Here is a 17,051-nt window from a genome sequence, read left to right on the forward strand (position 1 = left end):
AGCAGTGAGAGCACCGGAGGCCCCAGCACCAGAACTCAGCAGTGACAGCACCGGAGCCCCCCCCCCCCCAGAGCTCAGCAGTGAGAGCACCGGAGGCCCCGGCACCAGAGCTCAGCAGTGAGAGCACCAGAGCTCAGCAGTGAGAGCACCGGAGGCCCCGGCACCAGAGCTCAGCAGTGAGAGCACCGGAGGCCCGGGCACCAGAGTTCAGCAGTGAAAGGCACCAGAGCTCAGCAGTGAGAGCACCGGAGGCCCCGGCACCAGAGCTCAGCAGTGAGAGGCACCAGAGCTCAGCAGTGAGAGCACCGGAGGCCCCAGCACCAGAGCTCAGCAGTGACAGCACCGGAGCCCCCCCCCCCCCCAGAGCTCAGCAGTGAGAGGCACCAGAGCTCAGCAGTGAGAGGCACCGGAGGCCCCGGCACCAGAGCTCAGCAGTGAGAGCACCGGAGGCCCCGGCACCAGAGCTCAGCAGTGAGACGCACCAGAGCTCAGCAGTGAGCGCACCGGAGGCCCGGGCACCAGAGCTCAGCAGTGAGAGGCACCAGAGCTCAGCAGTGAGAGCACCGGAGGCCCCGGCACCAGAGATCAGCAGTGAGAGCACTGGAGGCCCCGGCACCAGAGATCAGCAGTGAGAGCACCGAAGCCCCCCCCAGAGCTCAGCAGTGAGAGGCACTAGAGCTCAGCAGTGAGAGCACCAGAGGCCCGGGCACCAGAGCTTGGCAGTGAGAGGCACCAGAGATCAGCAGTGAGAGCACCGGAGGCCCCGGCACCAGAGCTCAGCAGTGAGCACCGGAGGCCCCGACACCAGAGCTCAGCAGTGAAAGGCACCAGAGCTCAGCAGTGAGAGCACCGGAGGCCCCGGCACCAGAGCTCAGCAGTGAGAGCACCGGAGGCCCCGGCACCAGAGCTCAGCAGTGCGGCACCAGAGCTCGGCAGTGAGAGCACCGGAGGCCCCGGCACCAGAGCTCAGCATTGAGAGCACCGGAGGCCCGGGCACCAGAGCTCGGCAGTGAGAGGCACCAGAGCTCGGCAGTGAGAGCACTGGAGGCCCGTGCACCAGAGCTCGGCAGTGAGAGGCACCAGAGCTCGGCAGTGAGAGGCACCAGAGCTCGGCAGTGAGAGGCACCAGAGCTCGGCAGTGAGAGCACCGGAGGCCCCGGCACCAGAGCTCAGCAGTGAGAGCACCGGAGGCCCCGGCACCAGAGCTCAGCAGTGAGAGGCACCAGAGCTCGGCAGTGAGAGCATCGGAGGCCCCGGGCACCAGAGCTCAGCAGTGAGAGCACCGGAGGCCCGGGCACCAGAGCTCGGCAGTGAGAGGCACCAGAGCTCAGCAGTGAGAGCACCAGAGCTCAGCAGTGAGAGCACCAGAGCTCAGCAGTGAGAGCACCGGAGGCCCGGGCACCAGCGCTCGGCAGTGAGAGCACCAGAGCTCAGCAGTGGGAGGCACCAGAGCTCGGCAGTGAGAGGCACCAGAGGCCCGGGCACCAGCTCTCAGCAGTGAGAGGCACCAGAGCTCAGCAGTGAGAGGCACCAGAGCTCGGCAGTGAGAGGCACCTGAGCTCGGCAGTGAGAGGCACCAGAGCTCGGCAGTGAGAGGCACCAGAGCTCGGCAGTGAGAGGCACCAGAGCTCGGCAGTGAGAGGCACCAGAGCTCAGCGGTGAGAGCACTGGAGGCCCGGGCACCAGCGCTCGGCAGTAAGAGGCACCAGAGCTCGGCAGTAAGAGGCACCAGAGCTCGGCAGTGAGAGGCACCAGAGGCCCGGGCACCAGCGCTCGGCAGTGAGAGCACCAGAGCTCGGCAGTGAGAGGCACCAGAGGCCCGGGCACCAGCGCTCGGCAGTGAGGGCACCAGAGCTCGGCAGTGAGAGGCACCAGAGCTCAGCAGTGAGAGCACCGGAGGCCCGGGCACCAGAGCTCGGCAGTGAGAGGAAACAGAGCTCGGCAGTGAGAGGCACCAGAGCTCGGCAGTGAGAGGCACCAGAGCTCAGCAGTGAGAGGCACCAGAGCTCGGCAGTGAGAGGCACCAGAGCTCGGCAGTGAGAGGCACCAGAGCTCGGCAGTAAGAGGCACCAGAGCTCGGCAGTGAGAGGCACCAGAGCTCGGCAGTGAGAGGCACCAGAGGCCCGGGCACCAGAGCTCGGCAGTGAGAGGCACCAGAGCTCGGCAGTGAGAGGCACCAGAGCTCGGCAGTGAGAGGCACCAGAGCTCAGCAGTGAGAGGCACCATAGCTCAGCTGTGAGAGGCACCAGAGCTCGGCAGTGAGAGCACCGGAGGCCCGGGCACCAGAGCTCAGCAGTGAGAGGCACCAGAGCTCGGCAGTGAGAGCACAGGAGGCCCGGGCACCAGAGCTCAGCAGTGAGAGGCACCAGAGCTCAGCGGTGAGAGGCACCAGAGCTTGACAGTGAGAGGCACCAGAGCTCGGCAGTGAGAGGCACCAGAGCTCGGCAGTGAGAGGCACCAGAGCTCGGCAGTGAGAGGCACCAGAGCTCTGCAGTGAGAGCACTGGAGGCCTGGGCACCAGCGCTCGGCAGTGAGAGGCACCAGAGCTCGGCAAAGAGAGGCACCAGAGCTTGGCAAAGAGAGGCACCAGAGCTCGGCAAAGAGAGGCACCAGAGCTCGGCAGTGAGAGGCACCAGAACTCGGCAGTGAGAGCACCGGGCACCAGAGCTCGGCAGTGAGAGGCACCAGAGCTCGGCAGTGAGAGGCACCAGAGCTCGGCAGTGAGAGGCACCAGAGCTCGGCAGTGAGAGGCACCAGAGCTCTGCAGTGAGAGCACTGGAGGCCTGGGCACCAGCGCTCGGCAGTGAGAGGCACCAGAGCTCGGCAAAGAGAGGCACCAGAGCTCGGCAAAGAGAGGCACCAGAGCTCGGCAAAGAGAGGCACCAGAGCTCGGCAAAGAGAGGCACCAGAGCTCGGCAAAGAGAGGCACCAGAGCTCGGCAAAGAGAGGCACCAGAGCTCGGCAAAGAGAGGCACCAGAGCTCGGCAAAGAGAGGCACCAGAGCTCGGCAAAGAGAGGCACCAGAGCTCGGCAGTGAGAGGCACCAGAACTCGGCAGTGAGAGGCACCAGAACTCGGCAGTGAGAGGCACCAGAACTCGGCAGTGAGAGGCACCAGAACTCGGCAGTGGGAGGCACCAGAACTCGGCAGTGAGAGGCACCAGAGCTCGGCCGTGAGAGCACCGGGCACCAGAGCTCGGCAGTGAGAGGCACCAGAGCTCGGCAGTGAGAGGCACCAGAGCTCAGCAGTGAGAGGCACCAGAGCTCGGCAGTGAGAGGCACCAGAGCTCGGCAGTGAGAGGCACCAGAGCTCGGCAGTGAGAGGCACCAGAACTCGGCAGTGAGAGGCACCAGAACTCGGCAGTGAGAGGCACCAGAACTCGGCAGTGAGAGGCACCAGAGCTCAGCAGTGAGAGGCACCAGAGCTCGGCAGTGAGAGCACTGGAGGCCCGGGCACCAGCGCTCGGCAGTGAGAGGCACCAGAGCTCGGCAAAGAGGCACCAGAGCTCGGCAAAGAGAGGCACCAGAGCTCGGCAAAGAGAGGCACCAGAACTCGGCAGTGAGAGGCACCAGAACTCGGCAAAGAGGCACCAGAGCTCGGCAAAGAGGCACCAGAGCTCGGCAAAGAGAGGCACCAGAACTCGGCAGTGAGAGGCACCAGAACTCGGCAGTGAGAGGCACCAGAACTCGGCAGTGAGAGGCACCAGAACTCGGCAGTGAGAGGCACCAGAACTCGGCAGTGAGAGGCACCAGAACTCGGCAGTGAGAGGCACCAGAACTCGGCAGTGAGAGGCACCAGAGCTCGGCCGTGAGAGCACCGGGCACCAGAGCTCGGCAGTGAGAGGCACCAGAGCTTGGCAGTGAGAGGCACCAGAGCTCAGCAGTGAGAGGCACCAGAGCTCGGCAGTGAGAGGCACCAGAGCTCGGCAGTGAGAGGCACCAGAACTCGGCAGTGAGAGGCACCAGAACTCGGCAGTGAGAGGCACCAGAACTCGGCAGTGAGAGGCACCAGAACTCGGCAGTGAGAGGCACCAGAACTCGGCAGTGAGAGGCACCAGAGCTCAGCAGTGAGAGGCACCAGAGCTCGGCAGTGAGAGCACTGGAGGCCCGGGCACCAGCGCTCGGCAGTGAGAGGCACCAGAGCTCGGCAAAGAGGCACCAGAGCTCGGCAAAGAGAGGCACCAGAGCTCGGCAAAGAGAGGCACCAGAGCTCGGCAAAGAGAGGCACCAGAGCTTGGCAAAGAGAGGCACCAGAGCTCGGCAAAGAGAGGCACCAGAGCTCGGCAAAGAGAGGCACCAGAGCTCGGCAAAGAGAGGCACCAGAGCTCGGCAAAGAGAGGCACCAGAGCTCGGCAAAGAGAGGCACCAGAGCTCGGCAAAGAGAGGCACCAGAGCTCGGCAAAGAGAGGCACCAGAGCTCGGCAAAGAGAGGCACCAGAGGTCGGCAAAGAGAGGCACCAGAGCTCGGCAAAGAGAGGCACCAGAGCTCGGCAGAGAGAGGCACCAGAGCTCGGCAAAGAGAGGCACCAGAGCTCGGCAAAGAGAGGCACCAGAGCGCGGCAAAGAAAGGCACCAGAGCTCGGCAAAGAGAGGCACCAGAGCTTGGCAAAGAGAGGCACCAGAGCTCGGCAAAGAGAGGCACCAGAGCTCGGCAAAGAGAGGCACCAGATGCCCCGAACTCACGCGTGCGTCTGTCCGATATTTGAAAATATTTTTCTACGGTACCAAGCAGTTAATAAAATAACCATACTATTTGGAGATGTAAAACAATAGGTTGCGAATGGCGAAGCTAAGCAGTTCCTTTAGGCTCTGATGAGATTGAATAGTCCTGGAGCAGCAGACCCCGAGTCAGTGCTCATACGGCACATGTCTTGGGCGAGAGCAGACGTTAGAAGCCATGCAGCACAGTCTGGAGATGGCGTCGGCCGAAGGGCTGCACAGGACCCTGCCAGCCCCGGCCTGGGTTCTGCAGACCCTGGGCAGGGCAGGGTGACCTGTTAGCACCTCCACGCTTTCTACGGAGGTGTAAGAATGACATGGTCTTTGACTGCAGCAAATGTGATGAGTGAGCCACGACGGATGGACTCCCAGGGCCACTTTCTGACTCTCCTCATAGTCCCATTATGGCACCAGACGCCACCCTTACCACAACAGGGCATGCATGCATAAATAAATACACAACACAACTTTTGTTTGGGAAAAATATTGCTGCAGGTTTATTCCATACAAAAGTATGCAATATGGTGGGTTATCTTACGGGCGATCCAAGGGCAGGCAGCAGTATAAACCTATGCTGCCCAGCCCGCCTGATGAGCCACGCACTGTGGAGAAACCAATCAGCGCTACCCTTATGGGGGGTGATCCACTTACTGGATCACGCGTGATCCCCTTACTGGATCATGTGACACATTGGTCCCTTATTACTCACGCCCTTTTCAGGGCGGAGCGTAGCAAGGCAAACCCCCGGTTGTTCAGGCCCACAACCGCCCGAAGGACTAACGGGGCGCCGACGTAGTTGTTCCAGGACCCTCCACACGAGGTTCCTGTGATTTGGCTCTGGCACCCCTATTGTGCTCTTGCAGAGGTAAACTTTCTGTACCCATATGCTTCCAGATCGCCCTGTAACTCCGCCACAGCTCTGGAGGCGGCCACCGTCGCCTAAAGAGCCCCTCACCAAAACAGTTCCTTTCTCACTGCCACCTGCAACTTCCCGGGCCATATTCATGTCCTGTAGGAACAGATACAAGCCCACCTGTGCCAAGTGCACCCAAACTATGTCAAACTAAGCTTTGGGGTTCGCCCGGCATGGCTCATGCCTGATGAAGCCAAAGCCCCTTGCCCCGCGCAATTTGCGCATGGAGCGGTGCCTGCTTCCCTGGGAATGGACCAGTGCCTCGCATGCCCTGCAAGGATGTGATGGCCTCGCAGGACGCACATAAGAACATACCTTCGGCCATAAGAAACTTGGTTTGCTTTGGCAGGGAACCAATTGTTGCACCTGTCACGCTCTAAATAGTGGCAATGTGCAGTTCTGTTGCATTCTACCCTAAAGGGTGGAACTACATAACCCACGGGACCACAGAATCGTGTGTATATCACCAGAGATATTCTTAGAATCTAAGGTCCCCAGAGTCAAATGATGGAAGCCGAAAACCCCTGCTCTGCGAATTTGCGCATGGAGCGGTATATGGTTCTCTGTGAAGGACCAGTGCCTCGCATGCCCTGCAAGGATGTGATGGCCTCCCAGGAGGGGGCTCTACTCTAAAAACGCTGCTATCTTCCTTCAAGCTGAAGTGGCTCCCACCTCCTGAAACCTTGTAGTTGCAGCTCTCTAGCCTTATGTGCACCCTATCACCTGGTTCAATAGAACCGCAGCCCACTTGTTTATAGGACCGCTTCCACAACCAGCCTATATCCGTGGCTATGTGGACGGGGCATTCGGTGCATCACTGAAGCGACCCGTAGCCTGACCCGGGAGCAGGGTGCACCTCTTAGTTGAGGTTAACCGGACATGCGCACAGACCTTCTCTATAATAATCCCTAGCGAACAAGACTGCTTTCCGCCTAGCGCACACTATTGCAGTCAAAACAACAATTTTGAGACAACGTACGCCTACCACCAGACTTCCTTGACTAATGCTCTATCACAGATGCTAACGTCCCTGCTGACCAGCTGACATCCCTGATGCTCTATAGGTCTTGCCCTACTCTATTTATGCAGTTTCCTGCAATGTACCCTTCTGCCCTTGTCTGGACGGGAGAATACCTACGACATTGCAAAACTCACTGAACTCGTGTTCGCAGGCAGTTCGGTGGGGGAGATGGGTCCTCAGGATGTGCTCTGCTACCTTGCCTGGCCTCCCAGCCGGCAAGCACCCTCATCTGGCAACAGCCTATCTGCAGTGTTGCCCATGCAGTATCCGTAACCTGGCGCAAGACGTCCCGTTCTATACCTCTGCTAACAGCCTACCTTCAGTGAGGCAAGGGTGCACGGTTGTATGTTGTGCGCCTGGCCATAGGAACCTTGGATTGCTTTGGCAGGGATCAAATTGCTGCATCGGCCACCCCCACAATAGTGGCATGTGCAGTTCTATTGCCTTCTCCACTGCCGGGTGGGACCAACATACCCCACGAGACCACAGAATCTTGTGTGTCTTCCAATGATTATTAGGATCCGAGGTTCCCGGTGTCAGTTGGTGGCTATCCAACTGGTGTGGATGGGTTGTTAACCATGCCAGGCACTACGTACTACCGTAGACAAACATCTCCTGACCTGCATCTATGTCCTTCTTACACATATTTACTGGTTTATGCCACATGGCACCCTGCTAGTTGGTGATCCAGAACCACCTACCCAGCATAAGCTGAAAATCCTCATGGGGTCATGAGGATCTTAAGGAGCACACCATTATACCCCGGACGTACCTCTATGGGGACTGGCTACCCCAGCTGTAACGCCAGAAACACCTCTTAACATCTTTACTCGTTATGCCACTTGGCCCCCTTCTGGTTGCAGCTTTTTGTATTTGTAAAGTGCGCATGACCCCGGGCACGATTACGCCGACTAGCCAGTGTATGTTACCCACTTGCTGATACTTATCTATCCTAACTGCCCGTACTTGGATTGAAGGGTTGCAGGATGCTATCCCAGGCCTGAAGACTTAATGCTCAAACCCACTTTGACCCCAGAACCTGGGGGCAACCCCAGTGGTGACCATGCCATACATGGTACATCACCCCAGCGCTTGGCTATCAATGTGTTAGGGACCCCAGTCCCAAAGATGCCCCTTCTATTGTCTGGTTCTAGCCCGCAGCTGGATAAACCTGGGGGGAGGGGGCAGACAAGTCTGTGTAATCAGAGGGGAAAGAGTGTGCAAATACCTACCCTTTCCTGAATTATGGGATGCCAAAAGGTAGAAAATACCCTGTCGCCATTTGGCACCGACGCAGTGTTTGCCACACTTTTCACGCCACAGCACACTTGTTAGCTGGCAACTACCACCACCCACCTGCTGCCCTGGTTAAAGCACAGGTGGATATGTCATACTGAGGCTACCTGATATCGGCCCTGCAGGGAAATACCCACCCAGTGTACATGGTACCTTTTCCCTGCATAGTACATTGAAAATGCTTCCATTCTGAACTGGTGGCACTGTCACCCTAACTTGTTGCACATTCGTTAAATGTCTCCCTTTGATAAATAGCAAGCTCTATCGCGAATGGGACCATTACCAATCAACTTCTGCAACCACCAGGCAGGTCACCTGCACAAGGTCCCGGAAGCGGAAACCCTTTGGAAACGGAATAGTCGCGCACAGTCCCCGCGTTGTAGACAAAATTGACCTTGTTGTACTGCGAAAGAGGCGCATGCGGAGACAAATTAACTATTCCATGCCAAACAGAGCCCGTCCGTAACTTTTGTCTATATTGGGACATGGATGAACCATGATAATATCACTGATCTAGTCCGAGATATGTATACGCTACCGCTGGGATCTATCTCATGATTCGCCATATCTGTCTGACACCAATCACTCATCCTGTGCTTCGTGAGCAGATCCCTGTGAAGTATACTTGGCTTCTAGGCCGATAATGCACAAGTGTTAGGTGAAAGATGAAACCATACTTGCCGAGCCCCGGCCAAAACCGACAACCATTTACCATTTGTCATCAGTAGAACATACCTCCATAAGACATTGATAAGGGCCACCTGCATAACTCCTGGTGGCCAAAGGCCTTGTTGACCAAGCAGCGAAATCTTCGCTCAATGCAAAATACGAAAAAGACTTCTCGTGGCGCACGCCACCCAGGTGCCGGACAGGACACCGAGGATTACACCGAAAATCCCAGATCAAAAGTAAAGGCACCACAAACCTAACCCCCTGCGCTAGTCCCTCACCAAGACACTGCTGAAGGGTCCACCCCTGAACAATGCCTAACGTGTTAAACATTCCTTAAATGTCTCCCTTCGATGAATAACAAGCTCTACCGCAACTGGGGACAATTGCACTAATCAACTTCCGCAACAGCCTGACAGGTCACATGCACGTGACCCAGGTGGCGCAATGCGGAAAGCGGGGGCCCTTTGGAAACTAAACACGGCGCACCATCTCCGCGTTGGAGACAAAATTGACCTCACTGAACTTCGAACAAAGCCCATGCGGGTACAAAATAACTATTCTTTGCAAACAGAGCCTGCCCGTAACTTTTGTCCATGTTGGGACAAAGGATGAACTATGGGGACATTTAAGTACTAAGACTGACTCTTTATTGCGAGCAAACCAACAATGAAGATGAGGGTGACATATCGATATCCAGATACAAGCGTATAAGCAAGTCAACTCCTTCCGAGGAGAACATGTGAAATGCATGCTAGAGGCCGTGCATGAACATTCAGCTCATGGGATACCTTGGGGACAATAGCAGGATTTGAACCCTTGTCTTGTGGTAGCGTGCTCCACCAGAGGCACAAGGATTACCACTGAGCTTGCATAAAACAGTGCCCTAACGCGGTCCCAAAATCATCAGCCGACGAGACCTGCAAGCCAATCATCCTCCCCTTTGTACGTTAACACCCCAACTGGTTGGATTGAATACCAGTTACTTGGCTTTAAGCCATCCCGGATGAAGTTGGCTTCGTGTTTGCTAGAGACTTGCCTTCCCTGTAGAACAGCTCATGCTACTACTTTAATGTTAGCTCGGGAACAGTGAAGCAATGCCCTCAAGTGACCTGAACAGGCCCACTGGAGGCAGTGATCTGTCCAGTTCTCCTCCAAATTATCCGCTATCGGGGGCTCCAGGTAAGCTCAGGTGTGACAAAGGTCAAGCAATAGGAGCATGCGGCCTTAAGCAACGGGTGTCTTTGTGTACTGAAAGCATTAACTAGCCATGCAAAGAACCATGGACATCCCCTTAAATGTGAGTAATCAGATCAATGCAATCGTGTTGGATTTGAAACATAGGCGCCATCCAAAACTACTGATTACCATTAGCGAAAATAGTTCTATGAAAGAAAATAAGGACCTGGCCCATAAAAACGACACCAACAGAGCTGAGGGAGCCCTGAGCAAGCTTCAATGATTGTTTAAGAGAAAAAACTAATCTGCCGGGCTACCCAGCTTGCTCGGGCAAGGACTATGGCATTCAGACCGGCCACCGGCACACCACGCATTTACTAAGTATTCCGCTCCGTGGAAAGCCGGACCGATCCTCCATTCATAGCCTTAAGCTAACGCACATCCATGTTTTGGATTTTGGGTGATATCATCCCTTGTGGGTGGGCTCATATGAGGCCGTGAAAGTTGACTGGTAGGGACCACCCCGTTTTCTGGTTGTTCTATTATTAAGGGAGAGCTGTCAGTCATTAATTGGTTTGGAACAGCGTTTGTAGTGGGCACGTTTGTATTGAGGTCTTGGGTGTGTTCCATGAGCGAGACTATATGCTGCAGTGACTCCTGTAACGCGGGGGGTACTGCCCTTGGGGATTCATGGATGTTAAGAGCCTTACTTTGTTCAGGGAAAATTTGCTCACTTCCTACCTGGTTGGAAGTCTGCCCGTGGAATAGGCAGTTATCAGTGGCCTTATCTGCTAGTTGCAGTCAATCAACGAGGTCAAGAGTGCTAAACCTATTGTGGCATTGAATGGGGGAGCGTGGGTTGTAGTGAGGGGCTGCTCTGCTCCCAAGGTGATCCCAGCATCTTTCCCTGAAGGCCCCAGTTTGGTCGACAAGTCCTAATTCAGAATAGGATGTTTTAATAGGATAAAAATAAGAGAGGGGGAGAGATTGGATTCCATCCGAAGGGCTCACCCAGCCACCGTCCCCTAGAAACTTGGACACCCTTTTGTCCCTAAAGGTTACAAGGATGCAATCACCCCTTATGGTTTTCGTGCTCCTGCCCACCCACTCCACTCTACGGACCATCATAATTTCCCCGTCAAGGAAAGCTGGCAGGGGTCTATTGACACGTAACCAGTGCATGACTTTATTCTTCAGAGCCGAATATGGTTCAGTTTTTTCGTCATGGAGTTCAGGGACGCCAGATAGAACCACTACATACGAGCTACACTCGGGGGGAGATCAGGTCTTGGGAGTTTTATTTTGGCACCTAAATGTTGGAGGTTATTACTGTTAGTGATATGAGCTGCTTTATGTGTACGAGGGGAGTTCCCAGCCGTCCTGATATCAGAGGGGACCTGAGTAATTTGGGAAGGATGGGTGGGGACGACAGTACTCCCATTGGTTCTCAATTGGGCCCCATCAGATACTATTGTGGAGCTAGATTGTAATGGCTCTCTCTCGGGGGGGGGCCGACAAAGGGGCGTGTTGTGAGGGTATAGATTGGCAGAGGGCCTTCTTGGGCTGGGGAGCCGTGTCGCTGAGGTTAGAGTCTACAGCAGTAAGAAGCACCCTTAATTTTTCTTCAACAACAGCTAGTCTGATGGCTAAAGGTGATAGGCTCCCCGAGAATAGAAGCTCCATCTTTTCCCAATATGCGTCATCAATTACACATTTAGAACAATAAGGAGTCTCTTTAAGAATAAATTCAGGAGAGATAGGTGCTGTAGGTGCTATAATGTCCAATCCTGGTGTAGTAAGTGACCTTCCCTCCGTAGATGCATCGCTGTGGCCAGCGTTCAGACTGGGGAGGTTTTTAGGTTTCTTATTGTTATTAGATTTCATCGGACCTCCCTCGCGCTTCTTCCCCTTCGGAGCATTAGATCTTAGGTCTTTACTCCTCACGGACTGCTCCGATTTGGACCTGGTGGTGACAATGTTCGTGAAAATTGGAGTTGGCGGCAGAGTCTCATTCCTATGCGCGACTGACTCGTTTAGCCCTGGAACAGATAGCTTTAGTGACTCTGGGGGCCGATGCGGTGCTGCTGCAGCGGGAGATGTCACAGTGTGAAGGGCTCCAAGGGGTTCAGGCAACCTGTTAGCAGGGGAGCAAGCAGTGGTAATGTGGCCTAAGGAAGAGCGTTTCCCTGGCAGTGGCTCTAGCGATAATCGGCGTTCAGTGGCGGCTATTTCATATGCCAAGACATTTCTCGCGCGAGTTATAAAATTCCCCAGAGACTCAGCCACGCTAGCACCTTTGCTCATCGCCATGTATGAATCGATGCCTGGCAATCAGGTCCGGACCGTTGTGACGGATAGAGGGCTGTGGGGGGTACAATGGGCTTTAAATTTCTTACCGCAGTATAGTTCTTGCTCCCTTGGCTTACAGTTGGTGTCTCTGGAACAATGGAGGTGTAAGGGGGGGGGGGCCCAGCCCGGCCTCCACCGGTCTCGAACGGGCACAAACGGGCCCGCCCTTGGCCCGGGCTTCGCCCGGCGCGTCCCGCGAAGCGGGGCTCTCTCCGCTTTGTATACGCCTCCCGGCGCTGTTGCGTCGTCAGGGCAGCGCGCCGCCGCTTGGGCTGCCGGGGATTGTAGTCCCGGGGCGGCGACGCGAAGGGTGCAGTTTTCCTGGTGTTGGCGTTAAGGAGTGTGAACCCCCTGGTCTCTCGGTGATGGCGGGGAGATACAGGTCAGTGGCTAATACCCCCCGCTCCGCCGGGCTCTCTCCGCTTTGTATACGCCTCCCGGCGCTGTTGCGTCGTCAGGGCAGCGCGCCGCCCCTTGGGCTGCCGGGGATTGTAGTCCCGGGGCGGCGACGCGAAGGGTGCAGTTTTCCTGGTGTTGGCGTTAAGGAGTGTGAACCCCCTGGTCTCTCGGTGATGGCGGTGAGATACAGGTCAGTGGCTCATTTCCCCCGCTCCGCCGGGCTCTCTCCGCTTTGTATACGCCTCCCGGCGCTGTTGCGTCGTCAGGGCAGCGCGCCGCCGCTTGGGCTGCTGGGGATTGTAGTCCCGGGGCGGCGACGCGAAGGGTGCAGTTTTCCTGGTGTTGGCGTTAAGGAGTGTGAACCCCCTGGTCTCTCGGTGATGGCGGTGAGATACAGGTCAGTGGCTCATTCCACCCTCCGGTGGACTGCAGACAAGTCGGAAACCAAGCCAACCTTGATCACCCCCATGTCTCTCAGAGAAGCGCCAACTGGCTGTGGGGACCAAGGGGGTGTCGCGAGCAGCACGCCCTAAGCTACCGTGCCACTTCGCGGCGCGATCACAGAATGTTGAGCGTATCTGTCAAGACTCGAACCCGGTTTGCCTGCTCGGAGGTCGAACACCCTAGCCGTTAGGCCACATTCTCTCCCCCAACAGCTGAACACCTTGCCTGTCCAAAATGGCACTCTGTCTGTATGTATTCAAAGAGCACTGTCAAAGAAGAACTTATTGCAAATGAACACGTTTGCCTGAATCAACCGAATGTGCTCCAGAATGAGCCATATCTCTACATTTCCCTTCAAAGCAACAGTGCCTGCCGGTACAAAACACTGTGGGAAGCGCTTTACCAAAACAAACCATCCAGCGCATAGATAGAGAAATCAACCCGATCTAGATAGAGTGTGCGCGGAAGCCAGTGCCTGGCCTAGCTGAGGGTGGAAATGGGAAATCACTCAGAAAGCATCCCTAGAGGCTTCAGACCCTCTGTAGCCCCGTTGCATTCGCAGGGCACACCGGGTGTTGGCTTGCCCCCATACTCCGATCGCGATAAATATGCCGCCTCAGCACATTTGCTACCAGCCACTAGCAATTGTCGAACAAATTGTGTGTCAAGGACGCCTGAAGCAAGCAGCGAAGAAACCTCAATTATTTGGGAGCTAGTGAGGCAATGTGCCACATAATATACCATTGCCGGCCGAGTATGCCGCACTTTATGAGGCGTCGGTGTCTTTTTGACCATTAATCACTTACATGGGTGCAAGCCCAGGATTGCCGCCTCACTCGCATTAACAATGTGGCCGAAATATCTCGAGGCCCGTGTGTTCACGGCACCCGCCTCTGCTCCCTACCCATCTCCAAGCACCCGACATGCCAACCCTGCCGATCCCCGCACCGCATGTGGCCAAGGCTGCGGGAGGGGAGAAACCCGATGGCCGCCAACACCGCTTCAAAACTGCAAACATAACGGGGTGGAGGGGAGGGGGGGCGCAGGCTAGTCGATGCGGAGGCTGCACCCCGCGCCCCCATCGCTAGACTCTTGGCGCCGACTTGAGACCAATGCAACCCTCTTATCGCATATCTAAATGGCGCCTGCTCGACCCGAAATATCGGAGCGCCAAACCCGAGCACCGTATTTGCTTTACGAGACTCCGTGATTCCTGCCCCAGGACTATACTTCAAGCGGGAAGGGGGGGGGGGGGGGGCACAATTTGAGCCGAGGCTACCGCGGCAAGCCATTTTGTACATGCTCGCGCACCCCTCGCACCACCCGCCCGCTAGCCGCCACTCGCCTGCGTGGGTATGCACCCGAAGGCGCGGACCCCGGACCCTCTCCCGCAGTTGGCAACCCGACAGAACAACATTGCAAGTCAAGATCTAACTTTGTGCACATTTATATCGCGCGGACTCGACCCGAAGGTATTGGAGAGCTTACAAGACAAACATTCATTTTTGGTAGACCCGGGGAAATTAAGTGATTTGCCCAGAATGACAGGATGTTAAGCTAACACCACGGCTCGAACCTGGGTCCCCACCTCCAAAGTTGGCAACACTGGCCGTTAGGCCACATGCTCTCACCTGACTTGAGGCTGTGCTGTGCAATTCCTTTCACAATGTCCTTCGAGCCATATTGAAACGGCGACCTAAGGATATCAGCTTACCCACTACAGTCCTCCGCTCAACCAACTGAGCTATCGTGGGCTCGCCCCACCCTATTGCCTCTTAGTGCCCGCGAAAGAGGCTTTCGCCACCGACCCCAACTGTTACCCGCCTTCACGGACCTAAGCTGCCCCACAGGAAAACACCTTAACAATTCGAGCGCGACCCCCGTTCCATTAATGGGATATAGGGGCCTGGTCACGGCGCGGCCTCAGAACGTCCGCCCCCCCCCAAGCCAAGCAGCCTAATCCAGGGCCGCCCCGCCATGATGCACCAGCAGGGGTGACCAGGCATGAGGGGGGGGGGATGCAGGCGCGGCCTCAGAACGTCCGCTCCCCCCCCCCCACCCACCCCCAAGCCAAGCAGCCTAATCCAGGGCCGCCCCGCCATGATGCACCAGCAGGGGTGACCAGGCATGAGGGGGGGGGGGATGCAGGCGCGGCCTCAGAACGTCCGTCCGCCCCCCCCCCCCCCCCCCCCCCCAAGCCAAGCAGCCTAATCCAGGGCCGCCCCGCCATGATGCACCAGCAGGGGTGACCAGGCATGGGGGGGGGGGATGCAGGCACTCACCAAAGTTTTGTCAGAAGTGGGATGGAAACCTCGCCTCCAAGAGAGACCAGAACCCACGAGGCGCTGCGAAGCCGACGTGAAGCGCGGCGTGAAGGGCAGCAGGAGGGTCCACGGGCTGGACACACGACCACGACATGACAGACGGCGTGTCCGGCGCACAGAGGACGCCAAGATGGCCGGGGTCCTCTTTGTGCCGGAAGTGACGTGTCTGGCCAGGGGACTCCTCCTGTAGTCCCCCGTGTTAGTGGGGTTGGGGGAGTGCCGAAAGTGACTAAGGGTGGGGGGCCGCCCGCTTAGGATGGCCCCCTGCGGGGGCCGCGGGCAGCCGCAAGATGTCTGTAGCAGCTACAACCTAAAAAAAACCCTGACAACTGGACCCCCGGACCCTCCCCCTCCACGCCTGGATCCCACCCAGAGGGAAACATTACACTTACAGCACATTTGCTCATTGGGCGAGAGCACATGCATGCCCCCCCCCCCTCCCCGCCCCCACAATACCTCTGCCACATGGGCGAACTCACGACCGCAGACAAGCTAACAGCAGAGCAGGAAGATAACACAAATGATAAGTGTGTTAAACAAGCATCACATCAAACCCGATGTAAGATGACATCACACCTAATACCTCGTCATAACAGCTACCAATATGCACTTTACAAGGATGAGAGGCTGAGACAGCCCTGCTGGGCTCTAAGGCTGATCACCAGTGGACCCTTTTAAGTGCAACTGTCCGATAGGGACCGAAGTGTATGAAGTGCTAAAAGCCAAAGAGGGGACAAACAAGGGGGGGGGGGTGGAAGGAACAGAGACAGAGGAGGGAGAGGGAAGGGGAGAGAGAGGGCGGTGGAGGGAACGGGGAGAAAGAGGAAGCGAGTGGAAGACAGGGGGCAGAGGGAAGGGACGGGGTAGCAGAACAGCCCTCGCGTTTATTGCAATATAGCCCAGTTTCACCCCTCACATGCCTGAGATGCTCTGGGGGGCGGGGGTGTCCTGGACGGAGATAAAATTCCTGTTGTTGATGAATATTTTTGTTGTTATAGTTTTATATCTGGCGCGAAATTGACCCGAAGGTATCGGAGCGCTTTACACCAGTACCACTTACATTACACAAGTATACATTCATTCTTCTACAGGGAGGGTAGGCGATTTGCCCAGAATCACAGGAGATGGAACAGGCGCCGAAACTCCAACCTGGTCTCCCAGCTCCAGAGTCGGCAGGTCAGTCCCTTACGCCACAATTACATCGCAGACAGAAGGAAGGAACAACCCCCCTCCCCTCACCCAGTACCTTCCCCGACTTCGGCCTCCAACTCTCCCACGTCGACAACTCACCTGCAGCAGATCACACGGCGCGCTCACTTAACAGCACTTCGGGATGAAAGTAACTCGCCTGTCTGTGTCTGGCATCCAGGGGTTATGTGGTCCCACCACTGCCATTACCAGTGACGTCAGAAGTGCGGCATGGGGAGGGGTCGGGGGTCAGACGGCGGCAGCCTCAGCACACCTTCTTATCACCCCTAAGAGGTTTGAGGACCGAGGGATAAGGGGCGGACCCTACAAAAAAGTTTGTCTTTAAAAAACAATTCAAGAACAAACGTTAACAGGTCATTATAGATACATCCATTGTATACATCACGGCAGATCTTCTAACACACTCCCAGACTCCCTCACACACACACTGATTGACAGGAGTAAGTGAGCCCTGGTCATTTCTAAAAGAGAAACAGGGATATGTTCAGCGGCTGGGGAGGGGGAGGGGGGAAACAGAGACAAGAACAGCTG

At 56.5% G+C, this 17,051-nt stretch overlaps 1 protein-coding gene across 1 annotated transcript in view; it reads right to left on the reverse strand.

The window, feature by feature from the left end:
• LOC146822468 (uncharacterized) overlaps positions 1 to 15,479 on the reverse strand; it is a 32,766-nt gene extending 17,287 nt beyond the window's left edge. The window contains exon 1 of the mRNA XM_085613584.1: positions 15,270 to 15,479. The gene's annotated coding sequence lies outside the window, so the exon portion shown is untranslated. The remainder of the gene's footprint in view (positions 1 to 15,269) is intronic.
• Between the last annotated feature and the right edge of the window lie 1,572 nt (positions 15,480 to 17,051).

The sequence above is a fragment of the Triturus cristatus genome, chromosome 6, assembly GCF_964204655.1.
Source record: "Triturus cristatus chromosome 6, aTriCri1.1, whole genome shotgun sequence".
Lineage (NCBI taxonomy): Eukaryota > Metazoa > Chordata > Amphibia > Caudata > Salamandridae > Triturus > Triturus cristatus.